Source organism: Spodoptera frugiperda, chromosome 20 (genome assembly GCF_023101765.2).
Source record: "Spodoptera frugiperda isolate SF20-4 chromosome 20, AGI-APGP_CSIRO_Sfru_2.0, whole genome shotgun sequence".
Classification (NCBI taxonomy): domain Eukaryota; kingdom Metazoa; phylum Arthropoda; class Insecta; order Lepidoptera; family Noctuidae; genus Spodoptera; species Spodoptera frugiperda.
Window position 1 is genome coordinate 3,904,489 of NC_064231.1, and position 26,911 is coordinate 3,931,399.

The window sequence follows — 26,911 nt, forward strand, 5'->3', positions numbered from 1 at the left end:
ATCGGTCGTTTTTGTTTTTATCTATGCATTTGATAAGCATCGTGTTAGTAAACAAAAACTAACTGTAAAACGGGGACACAAAGTTTAAAATGAATTTTTAGATTGTTTGAAACGCGGAAAGTTGGAAATGTTACGCCATACTGTTTTTCGTGTTTGGTAATTGGATGGCATTTGTTTTTCTTTGTTTGTAACCATGCTCGTGCCTTATTGATCTACCCAGTATAAGTGCGACTGTAATAGGTCTTTTTCCAAGATTGATTCCCGGGTTGAGTAAAATAGGTGTAGGTACTTATTTATTACATGAATCTATGTAATTGGTGAAATGTGGTTGTTATATGGTATACGTATACATGCATGTATCACGTTTAACCTATTTGAGAATTAAAATAATATAGAAATGGATTAAAACATCAACCTTCAATTTCCTTTACCGCCTAAAACCTTATCCTAAGTCAGAAAAATACTATGTTGAAAACCGCATCAAAATCGCTTCAACCAAACGCGATAATCGTACACAAACATATACCTATATGTATACATACATACAGATCAAACTGAAAAACTCCTTTTTTTAATTCGATTAAAAAATATTACACATTCACCTACCGCTTCATTCAATAAGAAACACAGATAATCGAAATAATATAAACACATTTCAGTAGGTTTACGCATTAGTTTCTTTAGTAAACAACTCATGATTCAATTATTTGTTTGATCAAGAGATTTAGGTATAGCGTAAATGTTTTAACTTCTTACAAATAATACAGTTTAAAAAGAACAGATTGATCGTTCCTAGGTAAGTATTTAGCATCTGTATAAATTTGTTTAGGCCTCTGTGGTAAATGTTATTTATTTTGTTATTGATAGGTGTAACGATAGATTGATTACATTAAATGGATTAAATTAGCTTTTATTGAGGGGAATCCGAATCGAATAAACGTTATTTCTAATGCGGAGGTGTCTTTGATGGAAACGAACCTCTCTCGCCCAGACGTCGGTGACTACCTAGCAGGTTTGCCGGGGCTCCAGCTCGAGAAGCAGGAGTAGGAACGGGGTGGTTTCTAGTCAGTAAGAGTCTGACCAACCCTCTCATCTTGCCCAAGGCGGGAAAAGCCATTGGAGAATTTCACCACAGAAAAAAAAATTCTGAGAATCAAATTCATTGTTGTTTAACTTAATTGGATTATGAGGGTTAGTAGCGTAACTTTTTAATGAGATTACTCGTAAATAATAATAATTTAATTGTAATTTCAACCTACGCAGGGGCTCATAATAACAAGCAACTTATGTTGAGAGACGATACTTTCATAAATTTTAAAATTGCAATACGAATTACATTATTTTAGGTAGAATTATAATAATTATAATCTACATTTTAATTAATCACCACTTATAACTTAATTAAACCTATCTTGACACAGTTGTAAGTGATCAGCGGTGTAATGTAGGTGACTAGGCTGAGTAAGCCAATAAGATAAGGCTTATCACTCGCCTACTAGGCGCGATACCATTGCGTACCTATTACGACACTATTAGGAATTTCGTGTAAGTGGAAGCAGGTCTTATATAGTTTCCGTATTTGAATTGTTACTAAGATCTTGTGACTGTTGTTTTTTTTAATTTGATAGGATGTTGATTGTGTGTGTGTATGTTATTTACTTTATCTTCTTTTGGTAAATAAGAGTTATTTTATTGAGTCACTTTTCCAGTTGCGGGCTCGCCAGCTTAGTCAAAGTAAAAAATTGTCTAGTATGTTACTCTTCAGACACATTTTTTTTCCTCAAAACTGTTGTACTTTGGACGTCTTTACATTCGTATGTAAAAGACTCTCTACTCCAAAACCGCCCAAATGCCTCTTAGGGTTTGCCGAACTCTCAATCCTAGAAAAGCTGGTTGGAGATTGACATTTAAACAAGTCAAGTTTATCAAAAAAACCTTGCTGCTTGAATCCTGTGAAACGTGTAGTGTTGTCCCTTAATCGGGGCTGTGACACCCGCACAAAGAGTAAGCATGATGACAAATGTATGCCGTCACCACAAAGTTATACTTATAGCACGTCTAATGACATGAGCATCAAGTAATTACCAGTATGACGAATTTGACATCCGTGACGAATCACAGTACAGCATTGTATGCAAGTGGCCACGTCATGTCTAGACCTAGTACTTATCTCTGATACTAGATTATCCTACTTTATTTTAGTACATTGTACGGATTATGAAGGTGTGCGTATTATTGGATGTACTTACATTATGAGTGGTTTCTGATGCTTTTGTACAATTTATGAATTATATATTTTTTGAAGGGTAGGAAGACTCGCAAGTGTGGAGGATTGCCATGATTTATAATATTAGGTAGTGTGATTATCCTGGGAATTTTAAAAACAAACAAACTTGTACGCTTTGGTTTAGATTTAAATGTGGGACAGCCATAATTCGGCACAAATGGGCCGGCATGACAGGAATGATACCATGACCTTACAGAAAACCGACATGAAACAACGCTTGCCGGCTTACCTATACAATAAAAAATCTTAGAAGTCAAAACAAAATCTATTAAGTGATTGTGTCCACCATTGAATACGGTGAGCTAATTAATTGCCTATTCAATTATAGACAGGAATCAATTAAAGTTATTCAAGGATAAGTGCACAACTGCATTTTATAGCCTATGCATCATCATGACTAATCAGTGTATTGTGAGGTGAGATATTCTTAGAATTTTAGTTACAACCAAATGCCATTTGATGTGGAATTTGACAATTCATAGTAAAATGTAGAAAGAAAATATAACACACTAACTTTTACCAGCGGTTTCGCCCACATTCCCGTTGGTCGTTGGCATTTTTGCATTTACCGCCCCTCTATTAAAATTGATTTAGGTTCATTTTCAACATTAATTACACTGTGATTTCAATGCCTGGTTAATTTGAATTTATTTCGATATAACTAAACATTTATTAAAAAAATAACAACTGGACTAAACTATCTTCGGTCGATGATTCAACTAATAAAAGATATAACTACTCAACTATTTCATTTACCCGTTACAAGAAACTGTATCAAAGACCACACACAGCTCAAAATCAATAAATATATCAAACAAAAATCCACCCAGCGTCTCTTAATAGCCCTAAAAATGTACACAAACATACAATTAATTTACAATAACATAAATTGTAGAAATGAAAGCAATTAGACTATAAATGGAGATACTATGAATCATCAAAATTGTTATGTAAGAAATAGTACCTAATTATGCAAATGATGATTATAGATGACAGAAAAATGATCTTAGTCACATACTCGCCCACTTTGGACCTCTAAATATGGACATAGACAACCTCTGTGGACCGTTTTGCATGATTATTTAATTCTGGTTGTTTATATAAATGTTAAAAGTGGTTCTATAAGTTTCGAATTGAAGTTATATCGTAAAATAAGAGCTGTAATGGTTGTTGGAGAAATAGACGATGTTGACAAAATATACGATGTTTTAAACTATAATAAAATAGTGATTGATAATGTTGTGTTACAGGTATGTTTAAATACAATAATTGAAGTTAATATTTGAATAATAGAACATTACTATGGTATAACAAATATTACAAATAGATATGATGAAATTGCAGTCGTTAATGAAGTTAAACCAATTTTTAAGTCACCTTTGTCATTAAAATTACAACTGACGTTTGAAGAAGAATATAAATGAAAGAATATTGAACTTATTAAAATACATGAAGTCGGTAATGACAAGGACAGTAATGTTACATTAAGAACTACTCAGAATAATACGTTGCTTGTTAAACATAAATTAAAAAGATCAACAATAAATGGTCACATGATGTTTGTAAGAAATTGGCAATAGAAAAAATCAATCAGATTTCCATTTATTGGACGCATGACCATAAATATTAATGTCATATATCAATCGTTGGTCTTTCGTGACGTAAGATCCATAATTTTAAGAGAGTGGCCAAGGGGCACCGCTTTCATCAACATGATTTTTGATGGGACAATCTCCCATGAAAACACCGGAACCCTGAAGTCCGGGCGTCCCAGGGACATGAACGACTGTCTTGGATCCCGCAACGAATCATAATCATCATAGCCATCTATATTATAAGACCTCTTTGTCTTATATCAAACTAAGTAGTACGTCTATTACCGAAGTTTCAAATCATTTAACAAGTACACCTTTTCCATACGTCGATCTAATCTCCAATAGATAAACAAACAACATTGCAATCAAATTAAGGCTTGTAATAATAAATTTAAGTAAATAGTCTACTACTCAACACCAACACACTAATAAATTCTTAACAAAACGAATCTGATATCTTCATAGCATTATACAAAGACATACCTACTATATTATATCTCGTACACTTTATCGCCATCATCTGCATTATCATACAAACGACCACTCACATGCATCTTATATTCTTATACCGGTCAAGGAAACTCACTCTCCTTACATGGCTAGACAGATAAATTTAAAAGTTCCGCTAAATTAAAATATTATCTTAATATACTGCTCTATTCAATTTTGCCACGCCTTTTATCCCCGAAGGGACAGGCAGAGGTGTTCATTACGGCATATAATGCCATTGTACAATGTACACTTTTCACCGTCTGTTTTATAAGTCCTATGAGCCCATGGCAAACATTTATACATATAATCATAATTTTAGGGGTTGTACGTGAAATTAATTTGGATGATGGCCTGACCATGGTCATTAATGCGGTTTACTATTAAAAATGTCCAAGAAATCATAAATGTATACGGTTAACGGTAGCGATATTGACTATTTATTCAGCCACAGACCATGATATTAAATATCCCAAATATTGGTCCAACTTGAATAAATTAAATCCTGAGAAAAGTATTCTCTGAACTTATTTTGTTCTCTCACACAAAGAGCTAAAGTTGAGTAACTGAAGAAGATATTAGAAACTTAGAACAAAATTCTGAACATCGACTGAAGAAACGCTAACTTCGGTGACTACTTGGAACAATTCTGCCGTGACCACACTTCCCAAGTTTGCAAAGAAAGGAACTTGGGAGATTATTATTGAAAGCATTTTCAATAGAAAACTCGCAGAAATAATATGACAATACCATCAAACCTTAAAGAAACCAAATTGAAATGTAGATTAACAGTAATTAAGATTAACACTTTTCATCAGTAACAATCTGATCTATGATAAATAATCAAAAGTTAGTTTACGAGTACGTGAATCACACTTACATTATAAACGTGAAAGTTTGTTTGGATGTTTGTCAACCACGCTGAAACTACTGAACGGATTTTGAGGAAATTTGGTATACAGACAGGGTATAAACTGATCCCACAAAAACATTTCATGTTAAATGTTGCCAAGACGAGACCATATAGCTCGCACTGTCAAAAAGTAATCAGATCCCGTGTAGAGCCAAGTTTCTAACCCTACATGCCCAGACCTAAATCGATAAGCCCTAATTTCACACTCAAGTTACGGGGAAATTCTACAGCCATAGCTCGTACTGCGTAGTTCGTAGCGCGTAGCAGAGTTTTTACGCTATAATCTCGTAGGCGTGCAAACCTTGGACATAACTGGCGAGTTGGCCAACTCGCCAGTTATGTCCAAGTGGGATTTCATTTCTTTTTGTAGGTTGCTTATGATAGAAAGATAAAATGAGCGACAAATACAAGTATTTTTTTGTCGCTCATTTTTTCTTTCTTTTTTTGGGGTATATTTCTTGTGCATCTGAGATGCCTTTTTTTATAGTTATTTTTAACACTAGATTAACAACTATCAATATCGTAATTTTCTACCTACTATACAATATTCAAACCGTACGTAATCCTAAACTACTTAAGTTAAACCTATTAACAATGAAAATTAAACAATGACCTACGTATCAAATTATTCTCACTAAGTCGTACCTACATAAACAACTATAAACATATTATACCTACTAACCTATACTACTTAATTGCAAATACCTACTTATTCAATCTTTGAATTTCTTAATTAAATTTGTGAGAAAATTGCAAACGTAATGCTAATACTTTTTATCAATGAAAATTAAAACACTAGTACCTAACTAAACCTTCACCTACTAAACTACTAAATTTATAAGAAAATTGCAAACGTAATCCTAATACTTTTTATCAATGAAAATTAAAACACTAGTATCTAAACCTTTACCTACTAAACTACTAACAATTAAATATTAGGCAAATGGTTTTTTTCTCCGCGATAGCAAACTTTTAAATCACCGAAATATTCCGAAAACTTTTCATTCAACGAGACAACCGTCAACGACGTCTGCCCTCGCGCGTCTGCCCGCGTTCGGGTGCCGCGCTCGCTGACGGGCCGATTATTTTTAGCTACTGCGCGAGGACGAGGGGGCAGGCGGCGGGCGTTGGCGCATACTATACTTACGATGCTTATGTTCAAAAGTATAGGTTGATTAATAAACACTTACCGAAGTGAAGTGTAGTAATATTATTCATATCTAAGTACTTATGGGTAGGATAATGTTTTGATTTGATGAAAAGTTTGTGTTCTATGTACTTGTGTATAATTTTCAGATCTCAAGCAGGAAATAGGGAATTAAGTTTCCCTATTTCAGATTTTTACCCCTCCGCGGCCGCATTCAGACCTCTAGCGTCAAAAGTTGCGGAAGTCTCGAACAAACTTTCACCCCCTAGTTTAAGGGGTTGGGGGTAAAAGTTCCAAGTTTTAGAATTTTTTTGTTGTTTGGGTACTAATACTAGCTTACATACCAAATTTCAGTTTTCTAGGACTTCAGGAAGTACCTTAAGAATTTTGTTGATCATCAGTGAGTGAGTGAGTGAGTGAGTGAGTGAGTGAGTGACGAAATCGGGGTATTTTAGATATCAATAAAATCTAAAGTATAAGAGCTATGCAATTGAAACTTTAGAGGTTTATTAAGTCTACCACTGACATTATATCCTGAAAATTTTGTTTATCTGGTATAACCCAAACTCAAGTTATGAAGGTTCAAAAATACGACGAAGCGCTTCGAGAAAAGGTAGGTAGTGCCCTTGCGCTTGCGCTTCGCTTGGCTCGTCTTGGCGGGGGCACTACCGTGCCCCCAGATATTGGTGTTAGGGTACTTTTTATTTTACGAGAACGCGGGAGAAGCCGCTGGCTTAAGTTTAGAAAAAAAAACTCTACAATTCAATATTACGTAATAACAGACAATTTCCCTAGCGAACTCACCACAAAACTAATTCATTCCCAAAATAAAATCATTACCTTGTGCCACAAACATAGTCCGTCACTATTTGTCTGACCACCCAACCAACAAAAGTTAGTTTTATAGAAGGCCATAGAACGTTTTGTAAAAACTAAACGGTGGTCAAATAAAAGGCCAAAGAAGGTGCATCTACAAAGAAAGTGGCGCAATTATATCTCCATTCAGTGTTAAAGTAGAACTATAAGGGTATCAGGCATGACAATTTTGGCCCATTGCAGTTGATGTTACAGTAACGCAATCTCTATTTGGTGATATATAAGCCACCGCAGCACTACTAAAGTGTTTTTGGGTACTGTAAAAGAGTTCATGATTCCATTACATCACTAAAATTCATCATTCATTCATTTTACATTCGTTCACGTCGCTGCAGTGTCTCAGTGTTTTAGAAGAGAAATAAAAAAATAAGAAAAGTGACGGGGTATCGTGGTGACTAAGATATTATTTTGTACTTAATCGAATTATTCGTCTCTTACGAGGAAAATGTTGTGCGACTGTAATTTTACTGATAAACTATGTATGGATTTACGACATATTTGAATGCCCCCTTCGAATTAATGAGCTTTTACTAAAATAATTTCTTATTTTAAGTTATAAACATAGTTCCAGCTTCCTTAACTCTACTATAGTACTCATTATGATAGATTACATCCACCATTACATGAAATTAGGGTTCCTTTTGAGCTTGTTTGTTATTTTTGTTTTATTTTTTGTCCTTATTCCATAAATATGATGAATACTTTTGTTAATGAATAAATGTTATGGTTTATAAATCTGTGTAGGTACTACGTATGACGTCAGAGAAGTATAACTACATACATACATATCGTCACACCTTTAATCCCCGAAGGGGTAGGTAGAGGTGCACATTATGGCACGTAATGCCACTGTGTACACCCACATTTCATAATTATTTATATTGTAAGTCCCATGTAATAGGTGGTGAGCCTATTGCCATATACCGGGCACATTTCCAGACTCCGTGCTACTACTGAGAAATTTTCGAAAAACCGAAAAAGGCTCGGGAATCGAACCAGAGACCCCTTGCCCCTTGCAACCACTCGACCAACGAGGCAGACTTTTTATTGCTTCGTGTGAAATATTATAATTAATAGCCCAATGCTTCAAACCATCTCGTAGTTGCTGGTTTTTTCTTCAGTTGATTCAATCAAACAATCTGAAAAACTGTCACACCTGGAATCGCTGTCCACAAATGAATTATTCTCCATTTCATCACTGACGTGAACTGTATTTTGTACGGAACCATTTTCTATAAATGGGTCTTCAAAAAGAATTATTCAAATGTCAATATTGTTGTAGAAGAGCGATAGAAGTGCTTTTACAAAGCGGAATTATCATTTAAAAGCATTGCTAGCCTAACTTTATACACAATAATAATGTTTTAAAACACATAAGATCTCCGTTATAGTACTGTTGTGTAATAGAGGAACTATAATAGTTATAAAAAAACAATCTGCTTCTAAAAAGTGTATTTGTGATATAAGTTTATCACTACAGCTATAATGGGCATTAACAACCTTTTATAAGACAATTAAGCTATATAAATATAATTTGAAACTCAGCTGTATCACCAAATCACTCCAATGTAGACTTTTTGTGCCCACTATATTACTGTGTACTGTAACGATGATCTTAAAACCCTCAATATCGTAATATCGTCCTATTCCTGAGTTGTCATCTCTACTTAAACAAACGACACATAGGAGTTCGTTTCGAACCTTTATTGCGCAAATTAGGCGCATTAGGGTGACAGTTAAAACTGTTATGAAGTTCAATCGTTGTATACTAGTCACAATGGAGGTTGCTATAACGCCTGACTATAACAGCTATATAAAGTCGTGAAGTAAACCTTTACATCAACTATTAATAGGTCGTTTTTGCTATATAAACTTATAGAGCCAAACTGTGTTGTCAAACGCTTTTACACAACAATCAGTCACCACCAAAACCTTTATATATCATTTACCCAGCTTTTTTGAGATATAAGGTTTGGTTATAGGGCAAAATTGTTAGTTGGGCACTTTACCAATTCCCAAACATTTCGCCAATATATTTGGATTACCACAAGTTCTAGGTATAATAAAATGGTCTACTCTTGACCTAGTTCAACAATGAAACCTGAACTGTAAAGCAAACATATCGTTTTCTCGTGCAAACTCAATGTAATTTGTGAGCACAGTTGGTGTCTGTACCTATACGAGGCAGCACTTCAAGATATCCTCATCCTTCAATAGATTTTTAACCTTATACTTTTTGAAATTAAGTTAAAAATCGTTTAAAGAAAGACGTAGAGTCTGGGTTATTATAATTTATCATGAACGTTTTTGTATGTTGAAATGTTTTAGCCGATATGTGTTTAATCTCATCTCATACTAAAATAATATGCCAGACAGTTTGTGTATACAAAATTACCCATATTATGTAGCTTGTCTTACTGCCGTACTTCAAACACATTAATTGATTACTTAAACTATTCTTATAAGTTCAATATTTCTTATGGACTTTGTTCCGAAAACAATTGTTAAGTAGTGGGTTAAGTAATCATTAAATGACTCGCAGTACGGCACCAGCATCAGAGGTGTTACAAGTGCGTTGCTGGTCTTTTGATGGTTAGGAAATTAACAGTTGTTGGAGAATCGGGGATTGGGAAGATTGGAAAGGGGTGTAATTAGGCCTCCGGTAACCTCACTCACACAAAGAAACATAACGCAAGCCGTGGTATCACTCTGGTCGAGCCGGCCCTTTGGGGCTGAAGCATGGCTCTCCCACACTGGCTTAATATACCAACTTTATCAACAATTGCCTGCCCGTTCGTTGTGACACTTAGTATAAAAAATAATATGTTTCAGACTTGTCCTATATGAGTTACTAACCCAAATTTCTGACGTTAAACGTGAAAAATCGATTTCCTTATCAAATGTTATCAGTGTTGCGAATATGTAGGTGCGTGCATACACACAATGTACTCGTACTTTTGGAAGTGGCACATAAGGTGCAGCGATATGTTTGCACGCAATTTGTTGTTTGACAAGTCAAAATAGTACATTTCAAGATTATCTTCAGTATTATTTAAATACTAGTTATTTATGCGCAGTTTCACCTGCTATGCTCACCTCCTATTTACCGTAGCGTGACGTCTCATATCCATAATGATCCTTGAACTTTTTTAAAGAATTAAAGAATCGCACCAGTAGCTTAGGAGTCTCTTCAGCTTTCTTTAATAGTTTAAGATTCATGTCCAGTCATTCCTACGGTGATATAATAAAGATATATTATTCTTAGTTTTTTATATGCTCACACCTTTGATATAGATGACAACTAAGATAGGCAAAACACGTGCTAGTGCGGAAACTGCTTATCAAGATCAAACTCATCTTCACCATCATGCTGTTATCGAAATACTTGAGCGAGTTTTACTACTTATCTTTACAATAGTTTAAAATGTACTACTACCCAGCAAACAGAATATTAGTTGTCTTAGTAAAAAGACACAATTATTTTGTCACGATTACACACTTACCAGAAATAGTTAGCTTCCCTACTATCGATTCATTGCATACTTGAGCTCCGCATCTTTCTCGCACAGCTACAAAGCTTAGTATCGGTAGAAACGGTCACATAATTTCACAGCCTAGCTATTACATCTTCGTAGCATAGCTACATAGCATATCTCTGGTGGAAAAGCACTCTTAAAAGCTTGTCTATAATTCCATCTATTTCAAAGACTACTTTATAAAACTCACAAACATTTCAATTATCATAATAACACAATTTCTATCTTGCTCCCGACACCAGTCAATCCAGACCTGCGTCATTGCCGTCTACTATCTTCTCATCATTCACTCACGTCGGCTCGTCTGACGCTGGCGTCATATTTCATTCATCAATGACACCTAGTTATAGAGGTCACTAGGCTATGTAAACATGCGTAAAGTACTCTTCACTCAGAACTCTAGTAACTACAAGGTTTGTTCCACTAATTAGTACCGCGTTTAAGTGTGGGAGAGCCATGCTTCGGCACGAATGGGCCGGCTCGACCGGAGTGAAACCACGGCCTCACCGAAAACCGACGTGAAACAACGCTTGCGTTGTGTGAGTGAGGTTACCGAAGGCCCCTTCCCAATCTTCCCAATCACCGATTCCGCAAAACCACTAAAATTCCTAACCCCCAAAACGCCAGCAGCGCACTTGAAACGCCTCTGGTGTTTCAAATGTCCATGGGCGGCGGCAATTGCTTCTATCAGGTGATACGTCTGGTCGAATACTGCCGTGTTCCATAAATAAAAAATAAAAAAAAAAACTTCAGTAACTACTAATTAGTACCACGTTGAGTTCTATTTTGTCAGTATCTGTGGTTCGTGCTTCACCATTATTATCTGTTCTAGGAAGCAATTTAGCTTTTTTCTCTTCAAGCTCTATTTCATTTAGTTTCAATTCTATTGCTGATTCTAAGTATTTTGCTTTATTTTTGGTGTTGACTGTTCTGAGATTTACTTTTATTAATTCTTAGTATGTCAGAGTAGGGACGTTTCAATGAATGCCAATAGATTTTCAATTAACGAGACTTACATGGAAATTTTACACAGCGAAACAGGCAGATTGTTTTAAAGTTATTTATATAATATGCTTTTTATAAAACATCGTTTATAATATAACAATTCTCGTCACACGTTCCTGGTAAAGTTAAATACCCACTTAGACCAACATTAGCTTTATCGAATTGATCTTCTCCATGTCCAAAGATCAATATCAAGTTTATAATACGTTAGTCAACATACACGACATCAATATTTATGGCACCATATTAGTAAAATACACTCGTAACATCATAACCACGTGCGCAAGAGTTTACTGTCCATATATCATTTGAATCACAATCGATTTGTGTCACACATGGTCACTTATATAATGCCGATCAGATGTCAATGTTAATCTGATGTTAACTCATAATTGGATATATCTTATTTGTCCGGATTTTCTTCTTTGAAAGTTACGAATGTTTTTAAACTGTCTATATTTGGATTCTTGTAGGAAATTTTGTAAATGTATTTAGGTATTTGTGTGCAGAAATTTTCTTTAGCACGTCTCATATTTGGGTTAGTTGAGGTTTTTACCAATAAAAAGGCTATCGTTGCACGTGAGTCCGGAAAAGTAAGAGATAAAAATATCAAAACAAATGTCGAATATGATAAAGAAAAACTATGACATGTAAAAACAGAAAATAATCGAAATGAGGACACTGCATTCTGATAAAGATCTGTTAAGCCCAATAGCTTAGCAATCTCCTTCTCAATAGGAGATTACAAAACAAGAGACGATAAAAATGTATTAAACGATTTAGAATCTTAATCTAGTCTCAATATCGCATTAAATGCATTATCTAAAGTACTAACAAGAACAATTAGCGTTAAAACGATTAAAATAGTAATTAACACGAACAGATAAACTCAATATACAGCAATAAAGATAGATAGACGTGTTTTGTTTACGGTATAGAACTAAGCGGTGATAAGAATCGGTGCATTGCTATGATCGGTAATGTTACTATGTATTTTATTATGGGTTATGACTTTGTGACCTTGTTTGTATCTAGTTCGCCTTATTAAGTGCCTATCTTTAAGAGGTGAAAATCATCCAATGGCTTCTCCCGCCTTGGGCGAGGTGAGACGAAGTGTCAGATTCTTGCTGACTAAAAACTACCCCGTTCCTACTCTTACTTTTTGAGCCGGAGCCGCGATAACCCGCTAGGCAGTCCACAGCACCGAGTCCCTATCTAGTGCCTTAATTGTATGCTTTTGTGGCATTTAATCCTGATTTTCGGCATAATACTGTGGTTACAAATTACATCATGGATGATTAGGACCCAGACGTGACTTAAAACTGGTCTAGCGATTTCAAACCTAATTTGAACCAGTAGCGTGGTAACATGTATAAACTAAATAATTTAACATTGTATTCTCTGTTTGTTCCAGGTATAAATCAACTCGATTTCAACAGTGACAACCAAGACTACACACGACATACAAATCAGATACATAATTGAGAATTTTCTAAGCAAAAAGGAGATGACGTAAGTTTTTTTCTCTTCTCACGTAAATCACAATTAACTGCAGTTTTATAGGCAATAATTTAATCACCCGTAGCTACTATTGGAATCTTTAATTCGCTGATACGACACTAATAGTTTGCTTACTGCGTACAAATAGTTCGAATTTACGTTAAATATGCATGCTCATAACGTTTGCGGGTCCGTCCGAAAGTTTAACATTAAGTAAGTGTAGATTAGAATACTTGAATATACATAATGTTAAGCGTATTTTTATCAATAACATAATATGCTTAATAAAGTCTGTATTAAAATAGGAAGTTTGCGTGAGACTGACACAACAGCCAAAAATGTTATTGGAAATATGAGAACGTTCGCCACTACCCAAAAATATCAGTTTACATAATATTGCATCACGTTTCGTATTCTGTTAACGCACGTCCATGAAAATAAATACATTTTCATTAAGGATGTAGGAAATAAAATATGTATTAACAAATCGGAATCCAATAAAATTGCTATAAAATTCGATATCATAAAACCTAATAATAGGTATATTCCCGGTTTAAGAATGGACCAGCAAACGGATTCGGCAGTTAATAGATTAAGTCATCAGCCCATGTTAGACACGCATTCATTGATTTTGAAAACCATGAAATTAGTAAATCAAGCTTTACTGTTTAACCATGTAGCGGCAGTAGAGTAAAATACTTCTTGAGCGTTTTTCTATCGTTATGATGTAGGTCTCCTTCAGTTTCTACCATCTCTTTCGGTCTTGGCGATTTCATACCAGCTGTTCATTTGATATCATCGTACCAACGCATCTAGGATCTTCCATTTTTCGCCCTAATGGTCTCCACTCTATCACGCCTTTGCGCCATGAACCCTTTTTGCGTGCAACGTGACCAGCCCACAACCATTCAAGTTTCGGAATTCGCTGTGTGACGTCCCTGACATTACTCTGCCGTCTTAATCCTTCAGTATTATGGAGTAGAATACATTTGTTACTATCGTTTATCTTCCCACGGGTATAAAAAAATAAAAGGACTGCACATTGAACAGAGACCGCGGAGACCCTCTTGATAAAGCTGAACCTTTTAACTGCCATCTATCAACCCAACTGCCGCTGCGGAATGCCTAACGGGTTACCGGGGCTCCAGTTTGAAAAGCAGGAGTAGAAACGGACATTTTAGTCAGTAAGAGTCTGACACTACCTCTCGCTTCGCCCAAGGCGGGAGAAGATATTGGATGATTTTCCCCCTTTAAAAATAAAAGCATGGAGATTAAGTCAAACCCATCTTGTATAGACGTAGCCCATAACACAGATGTGGACTATCTCGAGCTATTCGTATGTGATTTGAACGACTATTTCAATCCATTGCACTTACGAGCTGCAGACGGCTAAATGAAGTCCAATTAAGATGTTCCATAAACTGCTATTGTCCAACGCATTATATTTTGCCATAAAATGGCATAGCGTCAAAACGTGTCTATTAAAACGTTATTTAAACTTGACTTGTTAGGCATAAAACCTATATTATAATGGCCATTTCATAAGGCTAGGAGTTCTGTGTGATCCTGCTGTATTGGAATATCATATCGAGATAATAGAAGGTAGTAAACATGATATAATGCATATCATGAGATTTTCCACGTATTCTTGTCCTTCATGTCTTTTTTTTAAACGTTGCCCCATACTTGGCTTTTCTCCTATGTCGTGGGTGCGTTTACAAACATACAAGTTTAAATACACATGACACCCAGACCCGAAACAACAATTTGTTTTTGTGTTTCGAATTACCTAAATCACCTGATTCTTCTGCAAAAATTCTTACGTCAATCATTATTTCGTATTTCAGAACACATTGCCAATTTGCAAAATGACAAAGCAACACAGTATTTGTTAGATACTTTATCGCGACCTCGTAACAAAAATCGCGATAGTTGTTCCCAGAAGTCTGAGCGCTTCTTATCAACTCGCCTGCATTACCTGGTATGCAACTCTTCGTTGATAACACAAAACAAATATTATAAATAGGATTCAAATCATTTATCTTTCAAGTATTAAGATAAACGATCGCATGATTCTGATATTCTTTCTGACAGGACCACCCGTTGTTAAACATTAAGACGTATTTATTGCAACTTAGAGCTCTATTTTGCTAACCTTGTCTCGTAAAACAAAAAAAAAACACGGTAGAGGAATTTGACAAAATATTAAGAGCGTCAATAATATTAATGTGCATTGTTGAGGACATTATGCACACGCCCGCTGGCGTTTTAACGCGACAGAATTGTCGACAGCTGCGTTCCAGCGCGTGATTATACGCTGTGTATTTTCGCATTGAAAACAAAGGATGGTTGTTATCTATATCTGCGGCAGACACTGCCCTATATCCGTGGGCTTTCACCACCATACTGGTTCTGCTCGGCAACAGTATTTTACACTTATACCGATAATCAGATTTATGTTGAAACCAATTCACGCGTTTATTGCATATTTTAATTGAATCGATTGAGATTAAATCGAAAGTGAGATGTTGGTAAACTCAAAATGTCACTTTCTATTTGACTAAATTATAAATTGATGAATTGAAGCAGAAATATGTTTATTGAATTCCTACTTATCTCTTAATATACATAAATACATCATCATAAGACAGTCTCCGTGATAAATTTCATAATTTAAGCCAAACGTTTCCACGTTTAACCAAGTCTAAAGTCTTGCAGAATGAAGTTATTAAACATTACGATGCCCTTTGCCATTTCGAGTTGAGAATAATAACAAATATACCATTTCCAACGCAGGAAATGGCATGAGAAAACTATTCTAACGCCCACACGACTATGCAAGTAGGCGTGCGGTCGGTAGGTCAAACTGTCTGCGCCTACGCAAAGCTTTGTAGACGGACCGCCGCGACTTTATTCACGTATATTTCACATTTTTCAAATGTTTTTCGATGATTTCGTGTCTACAGTAATGTGATAAGATTTCTTATTTTTGTGAAGATAGCACTGTTTTACAATGACATCTTGAAAGAAAGATCTTACTAGTCTATCTCTGTAATTATTTCGGGTAAAGCATTTATTGGGAGAAATTGAGGTCAATAACATAAAACAAAAGATGACACCTTGTATAATATGTAACATAAACTAACAGAGAGCGACACCTACGTAAAAAGTTCAAGCAGACGAGTCTCGAGAAAACACGTTACGAATAGGAAAATAAGGCCGCGTTTCGATTGAAGCGGAGCGGGGCGGAGAAGAGCTTAGCGGTGCACGAATTGACCAATCACTATGCTCGAAATCTCCGCTCCGCTTCAATGGAATCAGCATGAGCGGGGCAGAGCAGAGCTGAGCGGATATTCATAAAAATATATAGCGAGACGATGCGGTGCGGAGGGCAGCGGGGCGGTGCTTAGCGGAGGACAGCGGGGCGGTGCGGAGCAGCGCGGTGCGGTACTGTACTGTACTTAAGACAAGGATAGTGACACTAACACGACGCCAATGCTAACGTGTGACAGAGACATATAATCGAGTACCGAGTATTGTCGAATAAGCACGAAGATTCACGAAGTAACCAAAAAGGGATGTCCAAGTAGCGTGTGTGAGGGTGTTGTTCATCGATTTTCTTAAAATCGATTACTACGAAACAAATTACTTATCAAACAAAAATATATTTATTTTCAATGTTATATTGATGTTTTAAATTTTCTTAAACAGTCGTTACTCAAATAGTCGTTAATGATAATTGATATTCAAGTAAATCATAACTTTCAATTGAGAAAATACTTTCTTTTAGTTTTATTTTCATGTCGAAATATCATTTATAAAATTAACTATATTTGTAAATCTTATTTAGTTTAATATATCATATAAAAAAACAATAAACTCTAAATGAAAATATCGATTGCGACATTTGATCGATAAAGGGTCTATTGTATTTAGACATGGTCAATCTCTCAATATGATTCCAAAAGTATGCTCCGCTCCGCCTCACTCCACTCCGCTGACCATTTTTCACCGCTCTTCTCCGCCCCTCTCCGCCCAGCTCCGCGTCAGTGGAAACACTGACAACTTTTCACCGCTCTTCTCCGCTCTTCTCCGCCCCGCTCCGCGTCAATGGAAACGCGGCCTAAAACTTGTTTACGTTTTCACTTTCGCCGTCAACTTGTGACGTGACAGGCTGTGACGTGACAGGTTGACAAACGTTTACAGATCATTCAAAAAAGGAACGGAAGAAAAACATGGCGTCTTTCCATAAATAAAATAAAAGTCGCATCGAACACGGATGCTCAAAAATCGAAGTGTTTATTTACACTCATACCGTATGTAGCATTCCAAAATTAAATTTCAAATATCGGATGTGTTGCCAGCGCGTGATATAATTTTCCCGCGAAACCGTTATGCAACGATTACATAGTTACATGTTTTATTTAAAAATAATTTTGTTTATAATTTAAATACTGTTGTAACATTGTAAAAGAAATATTTTAAGCGGTTAGCAACACTGCTGACCTTGACTCATGTAACATAATAATATCCGATGTTATGATTGGCTCACAACTGAATTTTTGTATTTTTGTTATAAGTCATAAATATTTGGGAACAAAAACGATTTGTTTCACAAGTCTGACTCATGATATTTAACATGATTGCTTTAAAAGCATTTTTTATTTCCGATCGAACGATTTTTTTGTATAAACGTAATTTAAGAAGTCAATGTTCATTTCTCAACGATATGTATTTACTTAGGTCATTCTTTTATGGAAGACACGTGCCGGGTTGTTTTTTATAATGAAGTAATTGATTATTTCTCGGAGCTGTTTTACTAGCGTTCTATATTAAGGCATTTTTTCTACTCCACCTTCGTGTCCTCAGGCTATAAAGTGCAAAATTACACTCACCTTTTTTCCAGCTAGAACGTTCTTTTCCTATTTCAAATCACATCAAACAACATAATGTATCTAATCTCCTCGAACGCATTTAGCGCAGTATTGCAATATTCGCCGCTTTCCTAAGTGATTTCCACTCTATTTCGGGTATCGAAGAAAACAGTGATTCACCTGTGCGTTGCATTGCACGCTCGATTGGGCCACCGAATGAGGTTGTCGCCAATTCAAGTTTAGCTTTACGATTTGCTATTTATAGAATTGAGTGCCTAATATCGATTGTAGGTTTAATTGCGGTTGGCTATTGAAATTGATGATTGTATGTTTTTGTGGTGTTCTATAAATTCGTTTGAAGTTTGTATGGGCTAAGTTTTTCCTGTGAATTAGAGAAGAGAACAACCCTCTTACTAATAAACAATGATACAAACAAACATATATAACCTCACGCCTGTCTCCCAAGAAGGTAGGCAGAGACAATAGAATGCCAATTGCTACGATTCTTACACACCTCTTTCGCTTAATCAACAGTCATCAGTCTTTTCATGCATTCTCGTCGGTTAAAGGTACTTTTAATTTTAACAAACAATTATACTATTTCAAATCCAGATATTTAATCAAATAAATCTGTAGCCTCCCATCATTATGTAACCATCTCCAACAGTATCCAACAATTTTCTCATGAAGCATGAGTTCTGTAAGATTAACAGCCAGAAACAGTTACACCCTCCACAATAGGTCAAGCATTTTCGCAGTCCTACAGTAACGACTTTAGCACTCCTAACTAACGGGCAACGCTACATAGCACTATCTTCGTCAAACAAAACAAAATCTCACAATCTGCAATAATGTAAGCAAGTTAACGAATGCTTAGCATTCTGAACTAGTCCTTCATAACAGTTAGAATGTAACAAGCGTCCGATATACGGAGTGATAAGAATAATAAATGCTAACTGTTTTCTTAGAACTCTTAAACAGTTGCATTAAATGTCATTTTATGTCTAAATACAACTAGAGCTTGTAGTGTTGCCAGCACCGTTATGTTGACAGGTATGCTCCCGTAAAGTGGGGTAAACTTATTAAGTGAATCTAATCTTATTTTCTCCCAATTTAGTTGCAGTTTGATATTGAGTGTTTACTAAATCTGATGTTTTGATCTTTTACTACATTTTATACATCTTCTATACTATTATATGCTATACTATATTATTAATATTATTATAAAGCTGAAAAGTTTGTTTGTTTGTTTGAACGCGCTAATCTTCGGAACTAATGGTCCGATTTGTATTTTTGTTTGTGTTGGGTAGTGTATTTATTGAGGAAGGCTATAAGCTATAAAACATCACGCTATGACCAATAGGAGCCAAGCAGAGCGGGTGAAACCGCGCGGAAGTAGCTAGTTTCTTATAAGATCGACCCTGAAAATTGCAACGATGACTGCAGTTGACGTAAACGTTTCCGTATTGTTCAATGTTCACCTGAATAAACAACCGAATAATAATAAATTAATTAACAAACTGTATTTAACTAAAACATCCAGGCTGTCTCGGCGTTTTCGCTGCTTGCTGCTCATGAGGAAGAGTCCTTCTGTAACTCGAAACTAGTAGAGTTTTTTTTCCATTAATTTAAATAAGTAAACCGTGATTTTTAGTTAATTATTCCACGATAATTATTATGGAAACTGTATTAAAACTAAATATGTAGTTGGCAACATCAACTAATTCATGATGTAACCAATAAATGCAATTCAATTGTTTTACATGTAGATAATAGTTGCAAAAGTCAAGTGCTAAGGGCATTTGTAATCACGAAGTAGTTTGTAATTTATGTAAAGATCGATTACTTGTAACAATTTCTAGGCATTTACTTGAACACTAATTTGAATACTATTTGTCTCGGTTCGTAAATCAGGAGAGTAACGGTGGTTAGTACTTAGAACAAACGTTTGAGTTGACAAACGGTACTAAGTGTAAATGCAGCTCTTACATTCACACATGAAAGTATTGGACATTGTTTTAGATAAGTACTTAATAAACGTCCTATAACATCCTACACATAAAAATAAAATATTAAATGGCGACAAATACCAATGTGACTTTTTCCTAAGATTAATTTGACACCACTGACAAACGGTGAAGGAAAACATCGTGAGCAAACCTGGGCTAAATTTCTAATTATAAATTTGGAATCGCCAACCCGCATTGAACACGCGTGGTGATTAATGCTCAACGTGTGAAAAGAGGCCTTTGACAATAGTGGCTACTGATAAGCTATTGATGTGATATTCTGCTATGGTTATTCTATGATTCTTGTCTTGACTTTGTGAGGTAAAACACAACACATTAACACCTGTCCCTTATTTATAAAACTCTAAAATACAAAACGCCCAGTTCAATATCGAAATATTCGCTCCAATCGATGCAATAGTCAGCACTATGCAACAGGATTGATTACACAAACCTTCCAATGAATTTAGATCAATTTACACCACTGGCAATATTGCAACGCTATCATCAGCTAATCTAATTTTGGTTTGGGCAACGCTCGTTCGTATTACGCTGACTAAGGATTTATAGACATGCGTATTGGAAAGGAAAACGAGCACCTATGCTAAAAAAAGATAAAATGAGTATTGTTGTAATTTTGTTTAGTTTATTAAGCAGATAATAACGTAATTAAGATCTGTATTTTTTGGTGCGGGAGGGATGGAGCTATGTAGGTTGTATAGCTCCTTCCCTCTTGCATTGTTCACTGATCGACCATTCTGACACAATTGTAATAGCAGACTAAGGCCCCAGGTGTCAACTAAGCCTATTATTTTTACTATTTTCAATACGTTTACACAAATAAAACAAGCTTCAAAATATGTGCGAATTTTGCTCAAAATATGCAGTCATGTACAACAACATAGTACTTATACTTAAAATAAAAACAAAACCCAGTCAGCAGACCTCAAAATTTAAACGTGACAAAACATCGTTAGTCTGCCACTTTAGTTTGTTAATAAAACAATCGCGAAATCGGCCGTGACCATCAGATAAGACGAATCGATGAATCGAGATCTGATACAGTATATGGTACATCTAGATAGGAAACGTACAAATTAATGAGTATTAACATGGCCTTGTTTTGTCTACAATGTATTGCATTAAAGATCAGCGATTATCAATATTATATTGATAGACTAACGAATCAAAAGAGATAATTTCTCTTTCGTAATGAAGTGGAAATAATGGTTTCTTTTTTGAAGATCAACCATCCAATGACTTCTCCCGCCTTAGGCGAGGCGTAAGAGAGTGTTAAACTCTTACTGACTAAAAAGGAGTTCCTACACTTGCTCTTCGAGCCAGAGCCCCGGTAAACCCGCTAGGTAGTCCGCAGCTCCGTTCAAATAATACCTAGGAACGAAATCCCAAAACATTTATTTCAATCGAACCTTCTCATATATGTATAGAGAACTAAAACAAGTCAACAGTCAACCAATAGATCAATAAAATCTAATCTTCACTTGAAACATTCGAAACAAATGAAAAATAATGAACGAATATTATTGGACAAATGAAAATAAATAATGAATGATGCTGTCCTGACGTCCAAGAATAATAAAAGAAAAAAAAGCAACTGATGCCCAAAAATAGACCCGAAGCGCCACGCCCCCACAGATAACTTCATTAAGACTGATGGGCCTCCGATTTTGCAGCCATATAGGTATAAAAATATATATGAAAAATGGCCACCCAAGTTGACCTTGAAAATTCAAAACACGTTGTTAATATTCCTACGCGCATTTCTAAAAGATCCTCGTCGACATTACATAAGCCGTCGTGTCTGTTTTTGTGCTCATTTATCAAGAACCGCTAATCCACATTTCGTGAGAATTTCTTTCGATCACTCTTTTTCTTTTATTTTATTTGTTTTTGTTAACTTTTCAGTTTAGTTTTCTTAGTATTTTTCACATCAACCAACGACTAATTTTGTTGGAAATTAGAGTAACCATTTCTTTTTTCTCTAAGGTATAATTTGAGCTAAACGTTTATTAATATGATTTAACGAATTTGAGCAATCAATCAAAAAAATCGTATTGACATTGATTATATTATTAACTGCATACCAACCGCACAAACATTAATTCTAATAGTATTTTTATTTACCAAGAACCGACTGTCCTTAGATCTGTTTATCTAATAGATAATGCTTTTATCTCAGCGTGTTATGTAAGCATGACTAATATCCAATTATCTTTTCAGTCCATATATGTGAGAAAACATCACATGTAAGCGAGCAAGCAAATCGCATTACACAACCCATCATAAAGTGCTTATTTAAATATAAACACACAGCATATTAAGATACCCTTATTCCTTTCAATAGATTCTGAACTTTCCTGCACATATATAAGGTTGAAGTTGCATTGGTAAAATTGTACAGAGTAGGGTACTTTGTTCTGCTGTCGTCCTGTACTGTCAAATCAAACGACTGGCCATTTAAGGTACGGTTTAATTCAGACATTGTGTGCTACTTTTGGTCAGTGAAACCAACCTTAATCCTATTTTGCATGAAAAGAAAGTTGCAATGTCTGTTTGTTAATGTACGTACATAAAATAATGTTACGTACTTTTCGTTAATGGGTCCCATCGGTCGTATTTAATTAGGGGTGATCCTAATGTTGTACCGTGTGATAATGGCAGTAGTACCCACCCCTATTATTTGTACGGGTATCGTAACACAGTCATACACACACACACATCAACAGCCTATAAAAGGGACACTGCTGACCAAAAGACTCTCCTCACAAGAAGTAGGTTTGAGCATTAATCACCACCTACAATCGGAAATAGCTAGAAGAAGTAGTATCTGTGGTAGAATTAAGTGTGGGAGAGCCATGCTTCGGCACGAATGGGCCGGCTCGACCGGAGTGAGACCACAGTCTCTCTAAGTTGCGTTTGTGAGTGAGGTTACCGAGGCCCAATTACCCCCTTCCCAATCTTCCCGAACCAACAACCTTTAAATTCCAAAACCCTAAAAGGCCGGCAACGTACTTGTAACGCTTCTGGTGTTTCAGGTGTCCATTGTGGACGGCGATTGTTTACCATCAGTTGATACGTCTGCTCGTTTACCGACTTATACCATAAAAAAGCTAGTATTATTATAATTCACAACTGCTAAAATGCTTATTGACAACAAACCATCATTTTATACTTTCTAAAGCATCGAAACCCATTAATAGGCCATACTGGAGGTTCATCTAAAATTATGAAACATAATGTCACCAGTTTAGACAAAACTTAATATACAAACATAGATATGTATGACATCTGACAGACCATTGCAGTATTAATTTAAATTATTATCTAATAATTGTGAACATATTACAGATTTAACATAAATCCGAGAAATGTTTGCTTTATAAATATTTATTGATTGATATGACTTAATTTTTTTAGGTATATTACTAACTGATGCCTGCGACTTTGCTCATGAGGATTACGGACTTTGTGACAAATAAAAGTAGCCTAAGTTTCTTTCTAGTACATCAGCTACTTTTAAATAGAAGTCCCTTTAAAATCGATGTAGCCATTTCAGAGATTAGCGAGAACAAACAGTGCAACAACATTTTGGTGTATGTTCATATGCATGTAGTAAAAAGAGATTCTTTCAATATTACAAACAGTAAATCCATTTTTATTTTTAAGTCTAGACTAAACTATACCTTCTCACATGTACAAATCATAAAGTATACAGCAAAGTTATTTGGTATACGGGTCAAACACAAAAACGTATAAAAAAATGTTCAGGCTACTTTTATCCTAGATGTACATTATTTAAGTGCGTGTGTATTTTTATTATTTAAGATTAAGTTGTGGGCTTACTAGATAAGTCATTATTTTATACTTTAAAATTAAATTATAATTTTTATAGTCTTTTTCATATTAAAATGTCTCCTACTGTAGACTGTTCGGATCCATAGTGTCGCAGTTTGATGGAAGTTTAAAAATATTTAAAGAGCAATAAACATATAATTTTAATTATATAAACATGTCAAATTGAACCAAGTTTCTATACTAACGAAGACAAAAAATTAGCAATTCATTTTGACACAAAAAAGCCAATACACATGATGTTCCGATATTTGTAGTCTTCTTCTGTAGACACCTAAAACTCGCACATTTTTAAATATTTCGAACGCACCCATTACTTTTATTGGATAAGGTTGGCATCACTGTTTTGTTCATCATTCATTTGTTTGTGATTTCGATAAATGGCGTCGGCTTGAAGAAAAATCATTGATTTAAGAAGAAACACAGAATTTTGGTCATGTTTTGAAGATCTTTTCTGCATTACGTGTTTAAAGGTAAGTAGACATTTAAAAGTTATATGAATTGTGGGCTTCTATGTGAATTGGGGACTGGTTTGCAAAATCCAAAATGCTTTCGTTATAACCTCAACATATTGTAAGATAACTTAAGTTTTTTACACGATGTCTTTCCGGTAGACATCTTTCCTGTAGGAGCATGGGTCTACAGGAAATACTATTGTCTACAGGAAATACTTTGTATAACGTTTGCTACCGACTGAAACATCCATTTGTCTTTAATTGGGCATCCATACATGCCGCCAGCTTTACCTGTGGAATGTCTTTCTCCGCAAGTAAAGCTGGCGGCAAGCTAGGCAGCATGGTCGATCTAAAGACATGTATGTGGTTGGCAAATAGGATAGGGATCAATCTTAAGCTTAAACAGGTAATATATAAATATATGTACTTATTGTTATAGTAACTATCCCACGGGGAAGTAGAAACAGAATTCAGCTTACTGATGAAGAGAAAAGAAGGCGCAGACGTGAGCAAAAGAAACTCAGCATCCGTCGTGCACGTGCCAAAATGGACGAAGCAGCTTTAGAAGAAAGAAGAAGACAGGACAGGGAAAGATACGCGCGAAAAAAAGAACAAGGTAAAATTAAAACTATTAAAGAATATACTCCTAGAGAACAACGTCAAATCAGAAAAATGTGGAGAGAAAAGGCCAAAATAAGACGCCAGAAGGAAAAAATAAATAAAAATGCTTCGCGTTTCGTTGAACAAAACACACCACCGTCTAGTCCTTCATGTTCGCGTATTAATGTAGGAAATGCTGTTGTTAAACGAAACGCGCGAAGATTGAGATTAGAAAACAATTATTTAAAAAAAAGAGTACTTGAGCTGGAATTTAAAATGGCAAAGTACCGTATGAGAGTTATTAGATCTTGTAATAGAGAATACGAAGAAAATAAAGTACTTGGACGAAAGTGTAAGAAAGTGCAAGAAAGAAAAAAAGCAGTAGAAGATTTTTTGATTCAAGATGGAAATAGCACACATACATCAGGAAAAAAAGACACTATAACAAGAAGGAAAATTAAGAAACAGATACGTTTTCTGAATGATTCTCTTTTAAACCTACATAAATCTTTTATAAATGAAACTGGAATTAACTTGTCGTATGAAACTTTTAGGAGATATCGCCCATTCTGGGTCCTGTTTCCAAAAGTTGACGCCAGGAACACTTGCTTATGTATCGTACATGCTAATAATACTTTTATAATTCAATCTCTTTATAATGCTAAAATAGTCGAGGTTTCCTGAAATCGACTTACTTTTAAAGGAGAGTGCTACACGTCCTTTTAAAGGTAAATACATCAAATAACATGGCATGTAGAAAATCCTCATGTTATCCATGCCCGTCGATTAAGCTGCTTGGATTGCGCTGCCTATGAAAGATGCCCGCATTATGGAATTGGACAGATTAATATACAGTTTAAAGATCCTTTCCATAACAATTTTGAATTATCTGATCATAACTTTATCAATATATCACCGGCATCTCCTCAAGCAGGGCCTTCCAGCAATCTGAATTGTTTGTTTGAAGCTATTTCACCTGCAAGTACAGGAACTAGTATTGCTACAACTAAAACATTATCACCCGGTTTCTCTGATAGATTGACACCTGATAATCCTATAGAAAACTTACCTTTACAAAGTTATAATAGACCTATAAAAAGCACACGACGTATCATCTTAAATGACTCTGACTCGTCCGAAGAAACGGCGCAAAAAAACGCCGTATGCCTTTTATATGGGACGATTCTGACGACGAAAATATATTTTGATTGTTTTTTACTGTACTTTTCGAGCACTGTTTGCTTACTGGAGAAGTGAATACTTTTAACATTATTGATTTTTTTTCGAATTAGTCATAATTGTTTGATTAAGTGGTTAATTTAAGGTGCACACTCGGTATTTTCTGGTATTCTACAGAAAAGATGTCCATTCTGTGAATTATTTAAAATAATTTTTTTTTTCTAAAATACCCGTATTTTTTTAATCATGTAACGAAAGAGAATTTAATTTTGATGGTTACCAACTAAATTTTGTTAACAAATTATAATAATTTGATTAGCTAATAAGGTTTATGTTATTATCTGTAGACAATTACGTCCCTTCTGTGATCTCATAAAATTAAAAATTGTGATTTTTACAAAGAATATGTAAGACTGATCTGTTTTGATATTATTAAAGATTATTAGAGACTATTACTCAAATAAAGGCTGATTTTCAAAACCATATCTGAAGTTTCATTTTGAGGAAATTCTGAACATCACATTTTGTGTTTGACCCATACAGGTATAAAATAATGATTGATTCATTACAGAC

The 26,911-nt window shown here is 35.2% G+C and overlaps 1 protein-coding gene across 2 annotated transcripts in view; it reads left to right on the forward strand.

Annotated features, from left to right (window-relative positions):
- Positions 1–26,911, forward strand: part of LOC118281827 (uncharacterized) — a 170,127-nt gene that overhangs the window by 59,398 nt on the left and 83,818 nt on the right. Inside the window, exon 2 of one of the 2 annotated variants that reach the window (XM_035602574.2) lies at positions 13,263–13,360. The exons of the other annotated variant lie outside the window; for it this stretch is intronic. The gene's annotated coding sequence lies outside the window, so the exon portion shown is untranslated. The remainder of the gene's footprint in view (positions 1–13,262; positions 13,361–26,911) is intronic. 2 annotated transcript variants of the gene reach the window in all.